The sequence below is a fragment of the Platalea leucorodia genome (assembly GCF_965183815.1).
Source record: "Platalea leucorodia genome assembly, chromosome: 4".
NCBI lineage: Eukaryota > Metazoa > Chordata > Aves > Pelecaniformes > Threskiornithidae > Platalea > Platalea leucorodia.
Genome location: NC_138826.1, coordinates 122,746,552 through 122,765,580, shown reverse-complemented (window position 1 = coordinate 122,765,580; position 19,029 = coordinate 122,746,552).

Sequence of the window (19,029 nt, the reverse complement as noted above, 5' to 3'; positions counted from 1 at the left end):
CCTTCACATATGTGTGTGCTTCTTGAGACACCGGCGGTATCTGAGCCATCCCCAGAGACTGGCAAACATGACACAGGGCATCTCAAGTGGCACTTCACACTTAGCTGTGGGCAGTGAAGTCAAGCCCATGCTGTTAGATGGGATAAATCCAGGTCCAAATGTGTTCCCAGTAAGCACGTAAAGAAAAAGTAGCTTCTTCAAGTGGCTGTTTGGACCTTTGCCTCAGGCAGTCAAGATCCTAAACACCTGAATAAAGACAGATATTCATATACTGTTGTGTACCTTATACATATCAGTGCCATGCAGCTCCCATTGTAATATGTGTGATTGAATATTCCCAGGAAGTGGATTGTTTTTTATTGCCATGTCTTCTATGGAAAATGTCTTTCTGCTGTTAAAAAAGGGGAAAAAAATGCTGAAAACTGAAAATTTTGGTTTTCAGATGGAATACTTTCAGAGTATCTTGAAGGTTTTCAGGTTCTTGACAAAAATTTCCTATCTTCCACAGAAGGTAATGCCTCTTCTGATAAAATTTATGCAAGTCCACAATTCTCAGTTTAATGATGGTGAAAACAAAACTGCTTTAGCTGGACCTTAAGAACACACCAAAGGAGAGATCTCTCTAAAGAAACCTATTCATTTTGAGCTCAGAAATTCTTGATCTTAATGAAATGCTCCAGAAGGGCCAAAGGTTCAGAGAGGTGTAAAGAGGTATGGTATAAGTCTATAATTCACAATATGCTTGAAGGAGAAATTGAATGTTTTCTGGTGCAGCTGGGCTCATCACAGGTAAGAAGAGCGTGATGTGTGACTATTACAGCCCTGTTGACAAACCAACTTGTGCAGACACCATTCTTAGCTTAGAGTTTTGACAAATGTTGCTGGTTTAGCTCTCTTGGTTAGAGGGTGTGAGCAAAACCAACATAACCAAAAAGCTCAAGTCTAACCAACAGATATGTGCCAGAGATGGTCTCCCTTCTTCTGCCATTTCAAGGGTGTCTTTGTTTGTGTACATTGCTGTTACCGCAATGGTATGATGGTATCATTAATGTGCGAAGTGGCATCGTGTCAGGTTTAGTGACACAGGGGACAAAAACAGGGAAGACCCATACTGGGAAGCTGCAGCTGTGAACACACCTCCTAGCCAACCTCCTTTGCATTGGTCCCACTGGCAGCACACCCATGGGATGGATGGTCTGCTGTGGCCTTTCTCTGAGGCTGAAACTCCCTGGCTTTATTTGTTTTGGTATACTGACTCACAGGCAGAGGGGATATCAGTGTAGGCAATACATATCTCTCGTTGCATGGAAAAAAAATATGACAGGAATGAATGGTATAAACCTTGCGTTGAAAATATGATACTTGACAGGACTGTCTCTACCAGTTTGTCAGTGCCAGCAAAGATTCGACTGTATAAATCAGCTTTGATTTTTCCCAGGTTGCCGAGGCTGGAATAACCTGTAACACTGATTAGGCTGTGGGTGCTTTGGAGCCCTCCTAATGTATGCAGGGAGGGGTAATCATCCCCTTGTTATAGCTGGGTAAACTGAGGCACAGGGAGGAGATGCTAACCAAAGAGTGTTACAGGGCCACAACCTGCAAGAGAAGCAGCTTTCCTGACTCCCCAGCATTTGCCTTTTAACCACTAGACCATGAATCCTGTTTGCTTTGTTTTCTTGGGTTTTGTGCATGTTTGTTTTCCCCTTTCATGTACCTAATGATGCTGGTCTATAGCAGGCAGCGGACAGCTGACAGATTACAGGGAGCGCCTGGCTGAAACGGGAGGCAGGACGTTTCACCAGCTCCAGGGCTATTTAACTTTTCTCCTATGGTGTGGGTCTGGGTCCCTCCCACTCATGCTCATATAACATCCCTAGGGCAAGGACAACAATTGCCTAAATGGAAAAAGGAAACGTTTCCTGTGTCTTTAACTACTTTTAGTGCAGTTTGGCACCTTCAAAGAAAGCAGTGTGCTTAGCTACAGTCATCCAGCACTCAGCAGGTCTTCAGAAACCTGCGATTTTGGTGGACAAATCCATCAGAAACTGCACTGTAGGGGCATAACTCAGCACTACCAGGGAGCTGGGAAATGTTGACCTCTCTGACACCCATGAGCCCAAATGGCATAGGAAAGTGGTTTTAAACAGATCACCCCACTTGGCTTGGTTTTCACTCTCACTTCATTTTTTAACTTTAACTTTATTTTAGACTACCTCCAATTCATTCGTTACAATCTATGTGCACAGGTACTGATGAATCATCTTCACTTCCGTACTTCTTCGTCCTTCCACTGAAGGCTCCAGTTAACAGATCAGAGAGAAAGAGAGACAGAGAGAGATGAGGCCACCAGTGTGAACGCCTTAGGAGCCACTTGCTCTTTCTCTTTACCTCACAGCATCTGCAAAACTGTTAAACCACAGTCCTGCCTAGTTTACTGGCAGGGAGGATTGGCCTAAGCCAGCGAAGCAAAGCTTTGTTTTGCAGCTGCTTAAAGTATGTGTGTAGCCATTGGGTTTTGGTTTTGTTTTCCCTCTTTTTTTCATTTTTCCAGCTGGATATCTAGATCTTGTTTCCAGTATTATCATATCAGAAAACAAAGCTGTAATAATCATAGAATCACAGAATCATAGAATCATAGAATCAAAGAATGCTCTGGGTTGGAAGGGGCCTTAAAGATCATCTGGTTCCAACCCCCCCTGCCATGGGCAGGGACACCTTCCTCTAGACCAGGTTGCTCAAAGCCCCATCCAGCCTGGCCTTGAACACTTCCAGGGATGGAGCATCCACAACTTCTCTGGGCAACCTGTTCCAGTGTCTCTCCACCCTTACAATAAAGAATTTCTTCCTAATATCTAATCTAAATCTACCCTCTTTCAGTTTAAAACTGTTACCCCTCATCCTATCACTACACTCACTGAAAAAGAGTCCCTCCCCATCTTTCCTGTAGGCCCCCTTTAAGTACTGGAATTTTGTGTGCGTAAGAAAATGGCTCTGTTAACATTGACAGATGCTTTAAATACTTATATGAGCTTTTTTCTGCTTCGATATCTCATGGCAGTTGCATATCCACAATTAGCCTTAGTGCACGTTTGATTTCCACTAGTAACACATTCCATGGAAAGGTAGACTTAGAATTGCCTTTGGGTTCAAAAGCCTGAAATGCCTTAAAAGTAGTACTTACACACATCACCGCCAAGAAGGAGCGTCAATATATTTTAAGTATCCCAGTAGTGCTTTCAGGGCAGCAGAGGATGACTGGTTATTACTGGTGCTTTCAGTGTGTCTCCTATGGTCCAAACTGGTGGCCAAAACTCCACTGTGCTCAGTGTTGTCTAAAACCAGCTTAAAAGTTGGTCCTGCTCCAAAAAGCTGAGAAGAGAAGCAGTTTTGTTTCCAAGCTCTATAGCAGTATTGAACCGAGTGGTCTTTCCGTGGAGCACAGGACCCCCTGCCATGCAGCATTGATCCCAAAGTCAGGGGCCTGGGCTCCCTGCAAAGCCTGTAGAGAGAAAAGCTCCTTCAGAGCTTCCTTCACTGACTCATCCTCTGCCCATTAGCTTCCTTAAATGTAGGCAGTGAGATACATACCTGTGACCATACCCCCTTCAGGGGAACGAACTTCTCTTATCACGCTTATTTATGAGGATATTTCCTATCAGGTTTAAGGACCTGTAGCTGATGCTGTAGGACAAAAAATAATAATAAACGGATAGAGACTAGGGAACACCTGAAATGTCAGTATTATCTCTGGATGCCAGAAGCAAAGCACTTACTGGGATTATTCTCATATTATTTTGCCATTAGAGATTCTAATTAAAATGCAAGCCCTGACTGAGCTGGGCAATGCTAACATACAGTCTTCATCAGAGAAAAACTATGATTTTAGGTCCTACTGTGTTAAGGAGGGTTGTGCTGTGTTTGAGTAGGTCTTGCTAAAGTCAAAAGGATGAAAAAAGGGAGAAAAACTGGGTATTAGTGCTGGAGAGCCTCGTTCACCTGCTCCGCTGCCCCCAAATGAAGTGAGAAGCTGTATGAAATATTTTCTTTCCTCTTCTCTTTCCCTTTCTTGGAAGAGTCAAGCAGCTCTCGGTGGCAAGAGATTTCATCATCCCACAAAAGCAGGGGTCTTTCGCTGGCCCTAGGAATGATGTAGTACCTTGATGCAGAGAGTGTGAATGAGGCCACATGGTAAATGTCATGGGAGCTGCAGGTCTGCTCGGCAGTGGGTGCGAAAAGCAAGAGTGAAGACAGTCGTGCTGAAAGGAGATCCTGTGAATGAGGTGTGACTGAAGCGCCGGGTGGCCCTGTGGCAGCTTCCTGCTATTTAAGGGGCAACCGGGGAGATGCATGTGGCTTCTAGCAGCATCACTGGCATTCTAATTCTTTCGCAGGCTCAAGAGGGAATGAGAAAACTCTGCTTTATTTCATCTCCTGAATTTTAATGGCAAACAATTTCTTCAGGCCTTTGCTCCAAAAGCTGGTTTTGCTGACCCTGTATAGCCATCACATGGCTCTGCTGGCCAATTTATTGGTCCACTGGTAAATAAAGAGCCGGCATGTCCATCAAGCTGCTAGGCTTATTTGAAGCTATTCTTAGTGTAAATCCCATCAAAGTCTGAATCTTCTTTATTTCCCCATTTTTATCAGTGGAAATTACATGTTTGAAAGAATCACAAGTTTTGCTTAAGTGCTGTACTCTCGCAGTATAGTGCTCAGTCACTCAAGGAAAGTTTCTTCAAACATGACCTCTCCTTTCTCTTGCCAGGACTGTCTGATGTCAAAAGAACCAGAGTCAGCATCCTCCTCGAGTAAGTCTACCTATTTCTTTGTGCCATGTCTTCTCTAGGAAGAACTTCATACACCCTTGTGACAGTTTCAACTCTGAATATGAATGAGAAATTTCAGTGAGAAATTTCTGACTTGAAGTTTCTTTGGAAAACATTTACTCATTTAAACAGATGTTTTGTGGAAAAAAAAAAAAAACACAAAACCAAAAAAACCCCCCAAAACCCAACAAAAAAAGGCAAATGAGCTGGTTTGGTTGAATTTCCTATTTCAAAATTTAAAAGAAGACCTTTCAGGAGAAATTATTTTGATCTTTTGTTTTCAAAAGACATGTTAAAATGAAAGCACTTTTCATTTGAGTTGTTTAACCCCAGTAGTTCCTAAAAGCCTAAACCATTTCTGAAAATGAATCCAGATCCCTGAAAGGAGCCAAGTGCTTCTCTGCCTTTTATGAGGAGACAGATACATCAGGCTTCTACCTAGCAGGGTTTCAGGGATGTCTGCCTATGGCAGGAGCACATATAAGTCACCCACTGAATATGGGTTTGAGCCCAGGTTTCTCATACCCGAGAATAATGGCCTAATCACCAATCCACATGTTTCCTGACCCACAGGGGAGCACTGTGCCTGTGATGGAGATGTCTATGAGTGGTGGACATGCCTCCTCCTGGGTCTCTGCAGTATGAGGAGGAGGTTTCCAGCACAGGCTGAAGCCTCTGCCCCGCTCCAGAGCCCTCTACACAAGACAGGACTGGATGTGCCCATGGGTTGTGTCTGGTAGAATCTGGTCCTGGAGCAGAAGAGAGATGCCAGGATGACAACAAATAAGATGTCTATCATCCAAAGGGGAAGATGGATCAGGGGGCAAAGAAATGAAGCTTATATGTGGTATATGAGGCTTGGCAGGACCCATTCTGGGTAAGAACACCCCAAGCTGATACAAAACAGCTCAGTGTTTTCCAGAGCCAGGAATCCCACCCTTGTTTTCAGTGAGCAACCCTTGGCTGAACTGCAAACTAGTCCTCTTCTGCTCTCCTATGACATGGGGACGTGTCTGAAGCTTCTGTTTGTGATCATTTTTTCATTTTGTGTTTCAGATTTAAGAAATGCAAGAACAAAAGCAGAAACACTCCAATAAATATTTAATCCACCTTAAAAGAAAAAACCCCACACCACCAAAACACTAAATCAGACTTATAAGAATAAATAAAGTAGCTCTACAGATGTGGCTGAGAAAGGGTCAGGCTGCAGTTATCTACAGAAAGCACTGGTGGTGAGATAGTCTGACAAGGTGGAGTCTGGGGGTGGAAGCTGTGGTAGAAGAGAAGGTCATTTTGTCAAGGCAGGGGAGCTATGACTATTTACACCAGCTGAGGATCTCACTACAGACAGACATGATGGTGATGCTAAAGGTCACAGAGGACACTCACAAGGCCTGCTGGATGGAAACACTTTTCTTTCCACTACTTACCGAAGTAGAAAGTGAAAAAGTGAAACCAAGCCCGTTTTTTCTTGATTCCGTAAGTCTGCTGCACACTCCATCTTCCTCAAGCCCTGTGCTCTGACAATCCCCTTGTGAGCTGTGATCTCTCATTTTGCTCACGTTAAACGTATGACGATTGTGGCATGAGCAGCAGTTTGAAATGGATGCTGAGAGGCACTGCACGTGATGGTTTACCTCTCAGATGGAGGATGTAGCATTTGGAAAGTGGAGGTTGAGCTGGAGCTGGGAGCACTGTGCCTTCTCCTTTGCAGCTCTGAGCTCATGCTGAGTGATGGGGAGGAAATATCTTAGCTGTGAAGATTGGCAGGGTTTATTAGGTCTCATTCAAGTGCACTAATGCCAGGCGACTTTCCCCCGCATGAGGCTGATTTCACCTGTGCATTCCCAAATATGCCATCCAGGCGAGCTCTTTCACACATGTAAGAGAAAGGTTCCAGTCAAAACCCTGGCTGTGAGCACAGCTGGGACGCACAGGTTTGGGTTTACAAGGAGAGAGGAAAGAAGGGGGCTTTAGGTCCTCATTAGCCTCCACCTCCTTTCTTTTACAGCCAAAGCTCTTGTGCTCCCAGCCTAGCTGTGTGGCTTTTCTCCTCAGCAGTGCTATGGGAGAAAGAGATGGTGAGCAGATTGAGCACAGGGACATGCCCAATGCATGACGTGATAATGCTAGGAAGAGAGGGGCTCAGCTCTCTCCACTGAGAGTGGGGCTTCTTCTTTCCTTGTGTATCCAAAACACCAAGGCCTGACATTTTCTTCCCCTCCCCCCCCCCCCCCCCAATAGTGCTTTCCTTGCCTCCTGGCTAGGATATTGGCTTGTTTTTCTGTAGCCTCCCAAGCAGCTTGTTTCCCCATCAAATGGAAGTACTACCACTGTCATGTTCCTGTCTCAAGATTTCAACTTCTCTCTTGGCTCAACATCTCTGTTGCCAGAAGCAGCCAATACTATACTGCCAATATATGGGGTCCAGTATTAAAAGAGAAACTTTCAGCAGGCCGATTTTTCTCTACCCTTTCTGACCTCCTGAGGGTGACATCCCCTCCTCTCTTGTCATCTCCCAAAATGCACATGAACTATTGTAAGTCAATACCTAAAGCTTCATGCAAGTTTCTCAAAATATTTAGCCACCTAACTCTTCCTTCGATGCTCTTTGACTTGACTGAGCTACTGGCTGCTTTGTATCACAGCATTGCTTTGCATTGCAGCTGTGCTGCACTGCACCTTATTATGTCTGAGAATTTGGACTTCTTTTACTGTAATTCCTTAGAAAGATGTCTTTTTGCATCCGGACTTAATGTGGGGGGCAGGATAAAGACAGGACCTCTTCCTCTGCTGAAGAAAACAGGCTATGGGCAATACCTGTTAACTGAACAAGGAGTTAGCTCTATCCTGCCCTGCCCCATACACAGCTATTCCCATTGAAGAAGTATTTTGTGTAGACATCTTGCTGGCATGGGAGAATCGGGCCGGGACCACAGGAGCTGCAGCCCAAACCTCTGTCACTGTTCAGTCTCCTGAATAATATACTGAATATTCCTCATGAGACCTTTCAGGCTGCCCGCAGGGTACCTGACTACTGCAGGTGACTCAAAGTGCAAAGCAGGGGACAGCCAGGCAAGGGAAGGTGCTTGTGTTTGGCTTTCTGCCTCCTTATTCATATGTGCGAGCCTTCCAAGACAGGCTGATTTGGGCACTGTTCATCTCTGTGCTTTGCCAGAACAGCACCAAAAGGGAATTTCCTCTATTCTTTAGTTGCACCCTCTCATGTTTTACTTCACACCAAAAAATGCCCATACCCCATCTCCTGTGTGCACAAGAAGTTTTGGCCTGTTACTTACAAGTGCGGGGGAGGAAAAAAAAAAAGAAAAAAAGAGAAAAAAATAAAGCTATAAAATGTAGCTAGTTTCTCTGGCTAGCACTGTCACTGAAAAATGTGCTGCTGCTTTTTTTTTTCTTTTTCAGGTTACAGAGTGATTTCTGTGTTATGATGGAGTCAGTTCACAGTATTAAGCTCCAGAGTTGTGGTTAATTAGTAGCCAGTTTAGGAAATTATGTTATCATTACCTCATCCTTTCTTAGCTTAGCAGGTTTCCTCCTCTTCCCTCTCCCCCCCTTCCCCATCCCCTCCAACCTTCCCTGCCCAGGGATACTGTTTTTCTTAATGACATCTATGTCGCACATACAAACTTAAATCTCCTAAACACACCTCAGCATCTCAGGTCTCTAGTAGTTTGAAAACCCACATGAATTAACTTTTTTGGCATGGAGCTGACCAAAGAAAACCAAACCCAAACAAAAAATACATTGTTCTTCTCTTTCCTCTCACCATGCCGGTTTTATGCTGGCTCTTGCCCTTGGAGCTCCATACCAGGCATCGAGTCTGATGCTGGGCTGACCTCCACCTGCCCCGCACTTGTTGATGATGAGCACGTTCACTTCCACCCTCTGCCATCCTCCCCCATGCAGAAAGCAAAGGGGAAAACAAACAGCAGAAATGAGCAAACAACAAGGTCCCCTCAACACGCAGTGGCAACATCCAGAATTAAAAAGAAAAACCATGGAGGGGGAGATAAAAACCACAACTTAAAAGGGGATTTTCTAGTGGCATACTTTGAAACCAGACACTTGCTCTTAATGGCAGAGGAGAAGGGGGAGTGGGAGTTCAGAGATGCAGACCTTGTGTTTACTGGTCTTCTGTTCAACTCTGTACTTAGCAAGGCCTTGTCTGGATCTACAGAGTGTCTCAGGATGAAAACCCGGGGTAGATGCATGGGAGAAGCACTCATCTACCAAGTTCTGACCCAGAATAATTTTAAATTGGTCTTTTGTTACTTTCATTCCATCTATCTATCAGTGATAGGGTCATTTTAGTTGTTTGTCCTCCTTAATATGTTGGAGGTCTGTGTTGTCACATATGGTGAGACCCAGTCACCTCGGAGAAGGGTGTCTGGTGTGGAAACGTCTGAAGCACAAAGCTCTGAGCTGCTGAAGCTTGAGCTGAAACTCTGAATCACCTTGTCAATGTGGCCACATGCACATCCTCTGTAATTGAGCACGAAGAAACATTTGCATTACCCACCCACCACTTGGTTGCTCTTGCTATGCAAAATACAAACATTTCACCAATGTTGTTTTCATTCTCCTTTTCTACCTTGGTTGTTTTTTTTTCAGTTCCCTCTATCTTGGTCTCTCATGCCACACAATGAGCATGCCTGGGTAGATTATCTCCATTGACTCCTCTAAGAGGGACTAGATCTGGATTGTGAGCTTCAAGATAGCAGCTCACACATTGCCTTTACTGATTTCTTCGCCTACCCTATGACAATTCCCCCTTCTCCGCAGTGTTTGCACCTCTCAGGCATTTGCAGACTGGGTGGGGCTGGCTCACGAGTTAGTCATTTCTTCACCAAGATGCTCATGGCTTTTGTGGCTTTTGCCAGCCCTAAAAACTCATACTGCTCTTCTCTGTACCCCTCCTACTCAACATGGATGTGAGGGGCCTGGAAATGCATGTGATAATCCACACACACTGTCCCTGCAGCTTGCAGGAGAAGGACTTTTATTCCCCAATGGTGATCACAATATTGAAACAGGACAAAACCACCCAGGCTTTTGCCATATCACATTTCAAGGCAGAACTATCTGTTGCCTCTCAGGCAGTCTTTAGGCTAGGGAAATAGGTTGTGTCTGAAAATAAATAAATGCGTTACTGAATTTTAAACAGGACTTTGCACTGAGGATAAATCAAGCTTCAAATCATATGAGCTGGCTGTAGCCAGGACCAGCAGCGGGGTGTATGGGAAAGGCTAAAACATGAATTTCTTCCATACACTCAGCACTAATTCCCATTGAAAATTGCATGAGTTGAAACACGTTAAAATTATTCTGGAAGTGTTGTGTGTCTCATCGAACATCTTCTCTCCCCAGGTTTGTCCTCACTGAACAGTGTATTTCAAAGGCTTTTATCAGCTATTGTGTTTGTTTCTGTTTTCCCAGGAGGAATCTCCTTTCCACCTCTGCTGCCCAGGTAGTGCATCTCCCAGGACAGCTTTCTGCTGTAGCTCTGTCCCCACTTGTGGGTCAGGGTTATGATGGTCCCAGAAAGAAGGCCTGTGGGACTGCATGGGGGGAAGTGGGAAGGACAATGTTTCCAGGACATTCACACAACTCTGCTTGTCCAGAACGAGGCATTGGAAGCATCCATCCAGCTCCTATACTTATCCATCATTTTATTTTTTTGGGGATGTCAGGTTTATGGGGTCCCTTGCTGGCTGAAGGGCCCAGGGCTTCATCCTGGTGGTTTTTATGGTGGTTTTCAGTATTTCTCAGCCATCATGTAATCACCATCAGGGTGGGATGGTGAGAGTCAAAGGCAGCGCTTAAGTTCTGCAGCGTAAGTGACCTTAACCAAAGAGAGGACCTGCTCCTTTCCCTGTTTGCTGAGAGGCAAGAAACCATGAGAGTCTTGGCCAGACCTGAGGCACAGCAAGGTGCCTGCTGGGACCCGGGCTGGGAGCCAGCTCCAAAGCCCGGTCGGAGCTGGAGGCAGAGTCCAGGCATGTGGGCATCTCTTCTGCTAACACACCCAGCTCTGCTGAGTCCAACATGCCCCGGGGACATGGCTGAAAGCTATTGTGATTCCCTGGTATAGACACTCTGTAACTAGTCTAAGGTTCATTTTAAAAGCCTTAATTTGGTGAGGTAGGTTGCCCAATAAAATTCAGAAGATGTTTACTCCTGTCGTGATCTGTCCATAAGCAAAAAAGATTTTTGCTGGTCATTCAGTGAAGTTAAAAACAGGCTCATCTTTTCCACTGTAGGGAAACCTCTGTGCCTGCCTGTCCTCCTGTCTGTCTGCATCCTCTCTCCTACCTCTTGCAGCGGCGTAGAAACCTTCAAATGCTTCAAACTCTGGCATCCTGATGCAAAGCAGATATATTTATTTTTTCAGTATTCAACACAGGAATGTCTTGTGGGGGTGGCTATCTTTTAAGACTTAGATTCAAGGGATGCTGCACTGTGGTCTCAGCTTATTTCTCACACAGCTGGATGCATTTCAGGGGTGGTGTGCATCAGTGCTTTGAACAACACTTGACTCCTCAGATAGCCACACTGAAGCCAAAGGGCATCTTCGCTGAGTGAGGTGTTATTTCCAGGGGGACAGACACATCTACACCCTGGCTCAGCCTGTTTTGTTTTGAATCCCTTACAAATACTCAGCTGCTGGAATGAGCTTATCATCTGAGAATCTCCTCTTTTTTATTTTTTTTCCTCTTCAATGTAAGTTGTTTTTAATCTTTGTGGCTGTGTGGAAACTGGAAAAAAAATAACCCTAGCCACAGAAGGCAAATTAAAAGATCTTTGAATTTTATATTTTGCCTTAGGCCTTCTAGGTAGGCTTGCAATTTTTAACGCCTGACAGCTACACCTTGCAGACAAACAACTTAAAGCACTGATGCCCAGACCGCTGAGTGAGTCTAAGGCCCAGGGTTTGCACTGTACAGCTCTTTTCTACCCATACTCTGAGGGCTGATTTTAAATAAGTTTAGTTAAATCAGAGAAAAGTCTCCCCTGCTGGAGACGTTCATAATCTGAAGTAAGTGGCTGGACTGACTCCCTCTCATTCATTTAATTGAAATTCTTGATAAGAGTTAGGCTGACATGGTGCAAACATCATCCCTTAGGTTGCTTCTCGCTGTTTTCCTTGTGTCACCATTGGTCAAATATAAATGTGACATAACTTACTTGCCCCCATCAGCTAATATTACTGCAAGAGTGTTTAAAAAAAAAGAAAAAGAAAAAGAAAGAAGGTGACATTAAACCAGCTAAAAAAATCTCAAGACCTGTCAATCAAGAAAGATATTTACTGAAGCTTCTATTGACCCATATATGCTATCTAGAAACCTTTATCTTCTAAGACAATGTTGACTAACAGCTTTTCCTTTACTCTTGTTTCTATCTTAAAAGAATAACAAATAAGCTTAATTCTTCACAAAATCTTTAGCAAATGCCTTTTAAGCCTAACACAATGGTAGTTATTTTAAGAAGGACGGCTAAGCACTGCAACACTTTTCTATTTTTCTGTCTTCGTTTTTCATATTGGAGCACTTAATCACAGTTAATCTTTGCGCACAAGGAAGACACATTAACTTTGTTTGCACAGGACTGATATAAAAGCTTTCAACTCCTCTGTTCCTGTATTCATCTCCCTGGTAAGCCTTACCATTTTAAATAACAGATAAAGGAAACGCTGAAGATTCAATGATACAGTCTATCCTTGCTCAAGTAACTGCAGGGACTAGACTCTGTAAGCAAACTTGCAGCCTAACAGATGAGCCAGCCGAAGCTGAGCATCTGCAAATCCCACTGGAAGGTTTGAGCTGAGGAGAAGGGCATAGTTTATAAGGGTGCATCAAAAACAGTGACCTGAGAAGATGCCAATGCTTAGGAGAGGTGAAAGGAGACCACCTCCCTGTACAACTGGGGGCGTTCAGATGTCTCTGCTCTCTGCAGACAAAAGCAAGCTTCATTGCCAGCATTGCAGCCACCTCCTGATATTTGTCTGAGTGTCCCCTCTCTGTGTTTTGCTTCAAAGGCTAAAGCAACGGATTGCTAGACAGTCTTGTTTTGATAGAGTTATATTCTCCAAGGCTGTGAAATTGAGGGCTAAATCTCAGCTCCACTGAAGTCAGAGAGCCTGAAATGAATAGAATTTCTTTTGGACTGACTCCGAATTTCACTGTGGAGAGTAATGGTAATTTAAATGCCTTTTATGGCCTCTTTACTCTGTCAGAGCAATAAAAGGGGGCTTAGTCCTTGGTTACACCCAAAAGTTGCCCTGCTTAATTATCTTGGAATAGTTAAAGCAATAAAACCCTTTGCCTGCTCCCTGCCTCCCTCACACCTACCAGAGCAGATCTGCTGGTATAAATGTACCAGTGTGGGACATGAAGGGAATTAGACTACAGTGTTGGCTGGAAGGAGACAGCTGTATTTTAATTCATTAAGTGAGACCTTGTTCCTGGGATTTTTTACTGTCTGATTGTATAGGTATGAACTTAAACTACCGAACTCAGGAGAAATTCTGGCCTCTTGGGGCTGGATGCATGCCATGGCCACATCATGATCCCAGATCAGGGGGAGACTCAGATGTGCACGGAAACCCATGTGCGTTTAATTGCACAGGAAAGAAACCTGCACATGGGGACCAGAGGGAGCGATAGTCCCTAATGTTGGCACCTGGGAATCAGGGCTCTGAGGCATGGCATGGTGCACATCCTTGGCTTTCTCTAGGAAAATCAGCAGGAAAAAAGAAACAGGAGCTGGAGAGAAGACATCACACGGCAACTTCGGTAGATGTTAAAACACAACTAGAGATCCTCTTTTGCTGACTCTTGCCAATTCTGCATCCTGTTTTGTGTTTGCTAGGATCCAGCAAAACACAAGGAGTAGGTGTTGCTCCAAACTTTCTCTGTCTCTGTCCAGACATTTCTGGGAGCTATTCACAGAGACCAAACTGAAAAACATTGTGCATGCTTTGGCCAGGAACCATTTTAGTTCACTATGAAGTGCTGTAGTATAAATAAATATATATGGGCAAACAAATGCATAAAGAATATTTGTTTGGTGGTCAGAAGAAGCAAAGCTGTCCTTGCCCTTTCATCCCAAGATGAGAGGACATTAGATCAGACTGATAAGCATGTAGATTGTTGGGTGGGTTTTTTTGTTTTGTTTTGTTTTGTTTTTTCTTTCTGTTATGTTTCGGTTGTACTATTTCATCTTAACTGTAGCTAGGTAGAAAAGGGCTGTGTAACCAATATATTAACCAGTCATCCGGCAGACTCAGAGGCCTGAGAGTGAAAAGGTTACACTCAAAGGACATGTCTACGACAATAAATAGACCATGGCCCTGAGGGCGAATGGCACAAAATGACTCAACCATAGAGACTCTTTCTGTCCCCTGTTGTCAGTTTTGCCTCCTCTGTACTGTTTACTTTCCACACATATGTGCTGAGTGTCCTTTGAGGTGCTCTAGGGCATGTTGTTTTGCCTCCTGATGCTGCTGAGAAGACCATAGGTCTTCCATAGATCCCAAATATATATCTGACAATCTAGTGCAAATGTTATGGATACTCTAGGGTTTCACCCCAGGTACCAGGTGTTGGTATGTGGCCAACTGGATGAAACTTCTAGAAAATACAGTCACTACTATCAAGAAAGCTCCTTGGTGAGCCAAATAAAAGTGTATGCTTTAAGGTGAGCTGAGTAAATTTTTAGAGGCCACTGACAACATTGCTAGACTCCCACCAACCACAGTGGGACTTCACAGGTCAACGTGCGAACACCTAAATTTGAATACCTTAATCTGTGAACTAAATCTCATTCCAAATTCCTACTTGAATATCTAAGGCCACTTGAAATGCATGTGCTCATTCGTGGATCCGACCCTGGGTATCTAAGGCTCTATATCTTACCTGCTTTGCAACAATGAAAGAGTAAATATCAGAAAAACATCCTTAGAAATAGGCTTCTGAAGCAGCTTCATGTGCAGTACAGATAAGGCAGAGGAACCCCTTTTTGCTATATTCCCCTTTACAGAGTGCCCTGTTCTGCTCCTCTAGGACAGCGACTTTCTCTCCTGGGGAAGTAGGTAGGTGTAAAGAGATTTTTATTGCAGATATGCTCATTTCTAGCTCCCTGTCCTGATGATTGCGGTGTGTGTGTCAATTGGTTCTCATTGGCTTTGTTAAAAAAAAAAAAAAACAGGCTCCTTAGGTTTCTTCAAGATTCCCAAAGGAAGTTTTAGTTCATTGGCTCTGGTATCATCCTACAGTGTCTGAATACTGGTGCTACTGGTTGGGTCTTGGAAGGGATTCAAAGGCAGCACTGTACAAGAAAACTTCACAGGTCTTGGCATGTTAGATAGTGGTGGGTAGTAGGGTTGCTTAATAAAGCAGTTCAGTTCAAAGTGAAGGTAGAGGGAGTGTAGTCTCATAGATCATAGCACACATGCTAGCCCAGAAATGCCAGGGTATTTCAGTTGTCATTAAAACATGCAGGTACATGAATTATTGGTAGAACTAACCATCCTGTGATGCCTGAGCACGGAGCCAATAGAGGCAAAACACTTCCAATTTTTAGCAAGTTTGAATGCTTTGGCAAATTGTTTAGCTTGGAAGTTACTGAAAGTCATATTCATTTAATTAGCCTTCCAGTGTACTGGCAACAGGTCTAGGAGTTTATCTGCACTCAGATCCCCTCCACGATAGGAGTTTTTCAGGTCCCACACATTGAATTTTGGAAGCAACTTCAGGAATTATGAACATGAGGGATGGATGGTACTTGTCTAAGTCATGCAAGATGTGGGTGGGCTCTTTTTCACCTAGCTTGCACAGCCAATTTTTGCCAGTATCCCTCACGTCCCACCTGCCAGCCCAGGGCTGGGTTTTCAATAGGGCACGATAAGGTTTTTGACACAAAATCTGGATGCCTCAGATTCAGAATATCATTAAAGGAGTCCCAGTTTTCAGGGGATGAGATGTTCAGCAAAGGACAGACAGAGGCTCTGGGTGCCATATTCAGACCACCTTCTGTATGTGCTTATATACCTCAGGACAAAAAACGAATGAGTGATTTGTATTACCCTGATCTCCACACCCTGAACCATCAGTACTGTGAAGTGCCGACAGTACCCAAATTAGGCACCCCAGTAGAAAGTTTGGAGATTATTAGGACTATATTCAAGTCCTGTGGCACTTGAAAATGGGGACCATGATTAAAAGACCTATTTGTTTTTCAGAGAGAAGCAGGGAGGACTTGACCTTTCTGCTGATGTTATAATCTCCTTTCTCTACTTTGGGATGTTTGTGAGATAGAAAACCTTTCTAATATTTTGTACATGGTAAGAAACTCCCTCCAATGAAAAATAATTAATCTTTCATCATAGCTCATTTACATCTATCTCACTACCAGCCCAGGAATGCTGGTCTAAACAGAGACAATCTCAAAAAAACAGACAGGTAGACAGGGGGAGTAGCAATGTGGACTTCATTTTAGACATCAAAGCAGTTGTTAACTGAGCAGTTCTATTTATAATGTTGGTAGATTTTCAATGCACTTTCACAGAATCAGATAGACAATTAAAGAGTGGAGGTTTTATGTCAATGAGTAAGTAAACATTTCATTTCTAAAATGATTTGTCTTAAATGAGTTGCTTAAGGTTCTGTTTATAGTCTTGGAGTGCTGCAGTACCGTCACACCTTGGTTGGTAACATCTACCCTCAGGGGCTCGAGGGAATAACATCTGGCCATGAGGTTTTTTCTCCAATAACTTGTTAGCACCCTTTGCTTCCCAAAGCAGTGCAGTGTATTTTCTGAGGTCTGCATTACAAAAAGCAACTTTAAGTGCCACATCTTTAGGCCCTCTTGGCCACAGGACAAAATCCTGAATGACAAGATTAAATCTTTTCTTTTTAATTTTTATTTAATGCTTACAGGACTTTTTCTGCACTCAACATCAAGGCTTGGGTTTGTGGAGTAACTCAGGGCTGGGGAAGTAAGGAGACCGGGCTTTCACGGTCCAGGTATTGCCAAAGTGGGAAGATGAAGGAGGTAGGACATGATGGGGAGAGAGAGAAGCTGCTTATGGTAAGGCAGCTGGGTGTAGTTCTGGAGAACAGGGTTTTGCCACAGGTTTCCTATGTTGCACCTTTCCCACCTGGGGAAATGTAACTAGCCCCATCTGGGACTAATTAGTCACCTGGTGAAGGAAAACAGGAACTATAAACTGATTTAAGAGTCCTGCCTTCTCTTGCTGTAATATTCTTCCAGCGATGACTTCAGACTCACTATGGGGAAAGGGGAGAACTGCTTACAAGAAACACTTTTGCCTTTGTTTATCCTTGGTGGCCTCAAGGAATGGATCAGACTAGCCTGGGGCAGCATCCAGGCTGCCCTTTTCCTCCCTGATGTTCATTTCTGCCAATGCAAGTATCCTGCACCTCTCATGTCACTCAGTCCCCTGAATGTCATAGGAGACATTTCCAGAGCACCAACTTTTATGACTCCTGCAGAAAAGCTGCTTTTTTTTTAAAGAGTCCGTGTCCATTTCTCGGAGTGGTGAAGATGAGTTTAATGGCGTGGCTCCCTAAACGCTCTGGTTCAGAAAGCAAATAAAAAAGAATACAGAATTGCTCCTTGGTAAAATCTCATGTTGTCCTTAAGGTAATCTCAGAGTCTGAAGAGATGGATTCCCTCTTTTTCAGTGTTTGATATCACCACCATCATCTCAAAGTCTTTCTGTTTGAAATTGTAACACAGTATTGAGATGTATATTGGTTATTTTAAGAACAGGAAGGAACCCAGGTCAGATGTATTGAGCCTTGTATGTTGAACACAGGACTCACAATATAGCTGAGAAGAATGGGTACTGAGGGGAAGAGCAGCATGTTATGGCTAACAGTGGCAAACAATAGATACCTTGGAAAAAAGCTGAGAATAATCATGTAGTGATACTTCCTCAAACACTCTCCCAGGTGTCAGCAATTTGCATCTGAACCAGAGGGGCTGCCTTTGTGTTCAGTAGCCCTTGGGGTTTTTTTCTTCTATGAATTTCTCTCGCTGCTCATTGGACCCAGGTGAGCTATCGGCAAAGGTCTGTCACTCTCGTCTCTGGAGACCAACACTGCAGCTTCTGTCCTGCTCTGTATTTTCACCTGCCAGGTGCTTCTGGTAGGGCTGGTCTGGTATGCATGAAGCAACAGTCTTGGATATGAGGAATCACAGCAGTGGGAGCGGCTTTACTGCAGGGTTTTGCTGCAGCTGGGGTATATCACCTGGCAGCCCCCTGCACTCAGAAGAGGTTTGCTTGAAGCTATTTTCCCAATGACACCTTGGATATAGGAGACCTGGCCCATGGGATGTTGCCCTGGGGACCAACAGCACAGCAGCAGTTATAGAGTTTCACATGGACTTTATTTACTGCTCCTGTTTAGGTGGACAATATGAAGCTTGATAGAGGCATGATTCTTGGATGAAGCATCTGCAGTAGGTGATAAGGGACTGTTGTCCCCTCTCTTTCTCCTCCTGCTGCTAACCCCAGCTGTGCCCATACAGCTTCTAGGGCTGGTGTAATGTGAGCCAGATAGCAGCTTGGGCTCTGCTTGAAAAAAGCAGTCTGTCTCTTGCCTCTTCTCCTTCCAAAGGCAGCACCAAAGCAGGAATGAGGAGTGAGGGACCTGGATGCAGATGAGGGTGGGTGCTACCACTAAGAAAACATGTGTGGAATCAGAAAGTTGTTTACTTAATGTCTTTATGAATTTGGAATACGTTCCCAAGACGCTCCCTCCACGCAACCCCGCACCTCCCTCACCTCCTCATCTTTGTGTGTGCCTAACAGGAGGTTGGCGTTGAACCCAGCGATGCACAGACCTACACAGGGTGATAGTACCAAAGAAACATTTTCACCCCTCCAAGGCCTTTCTTATATGTACACCTTGCCACACCACAGCCAAGGCAGCTGAGAAACTCTGCCCAGATCTGGAAGCATTCCCACTCCTTCTCTCACCTACCCACCGCCCCATGTACCCCTCGTGCCCTGACTGGCCAAGTGTCTTGCTGAGAAAGGCAGTGGAGCAAGCTGAGGTGCCACGGAGAAGGCTCTGCACTGATCCTCCCTCTTGCAAACCCCAATGAAAGGCAAGGATGCTTCCTAAAACAGCCTCCGAGAAGAATGGGTTAACCC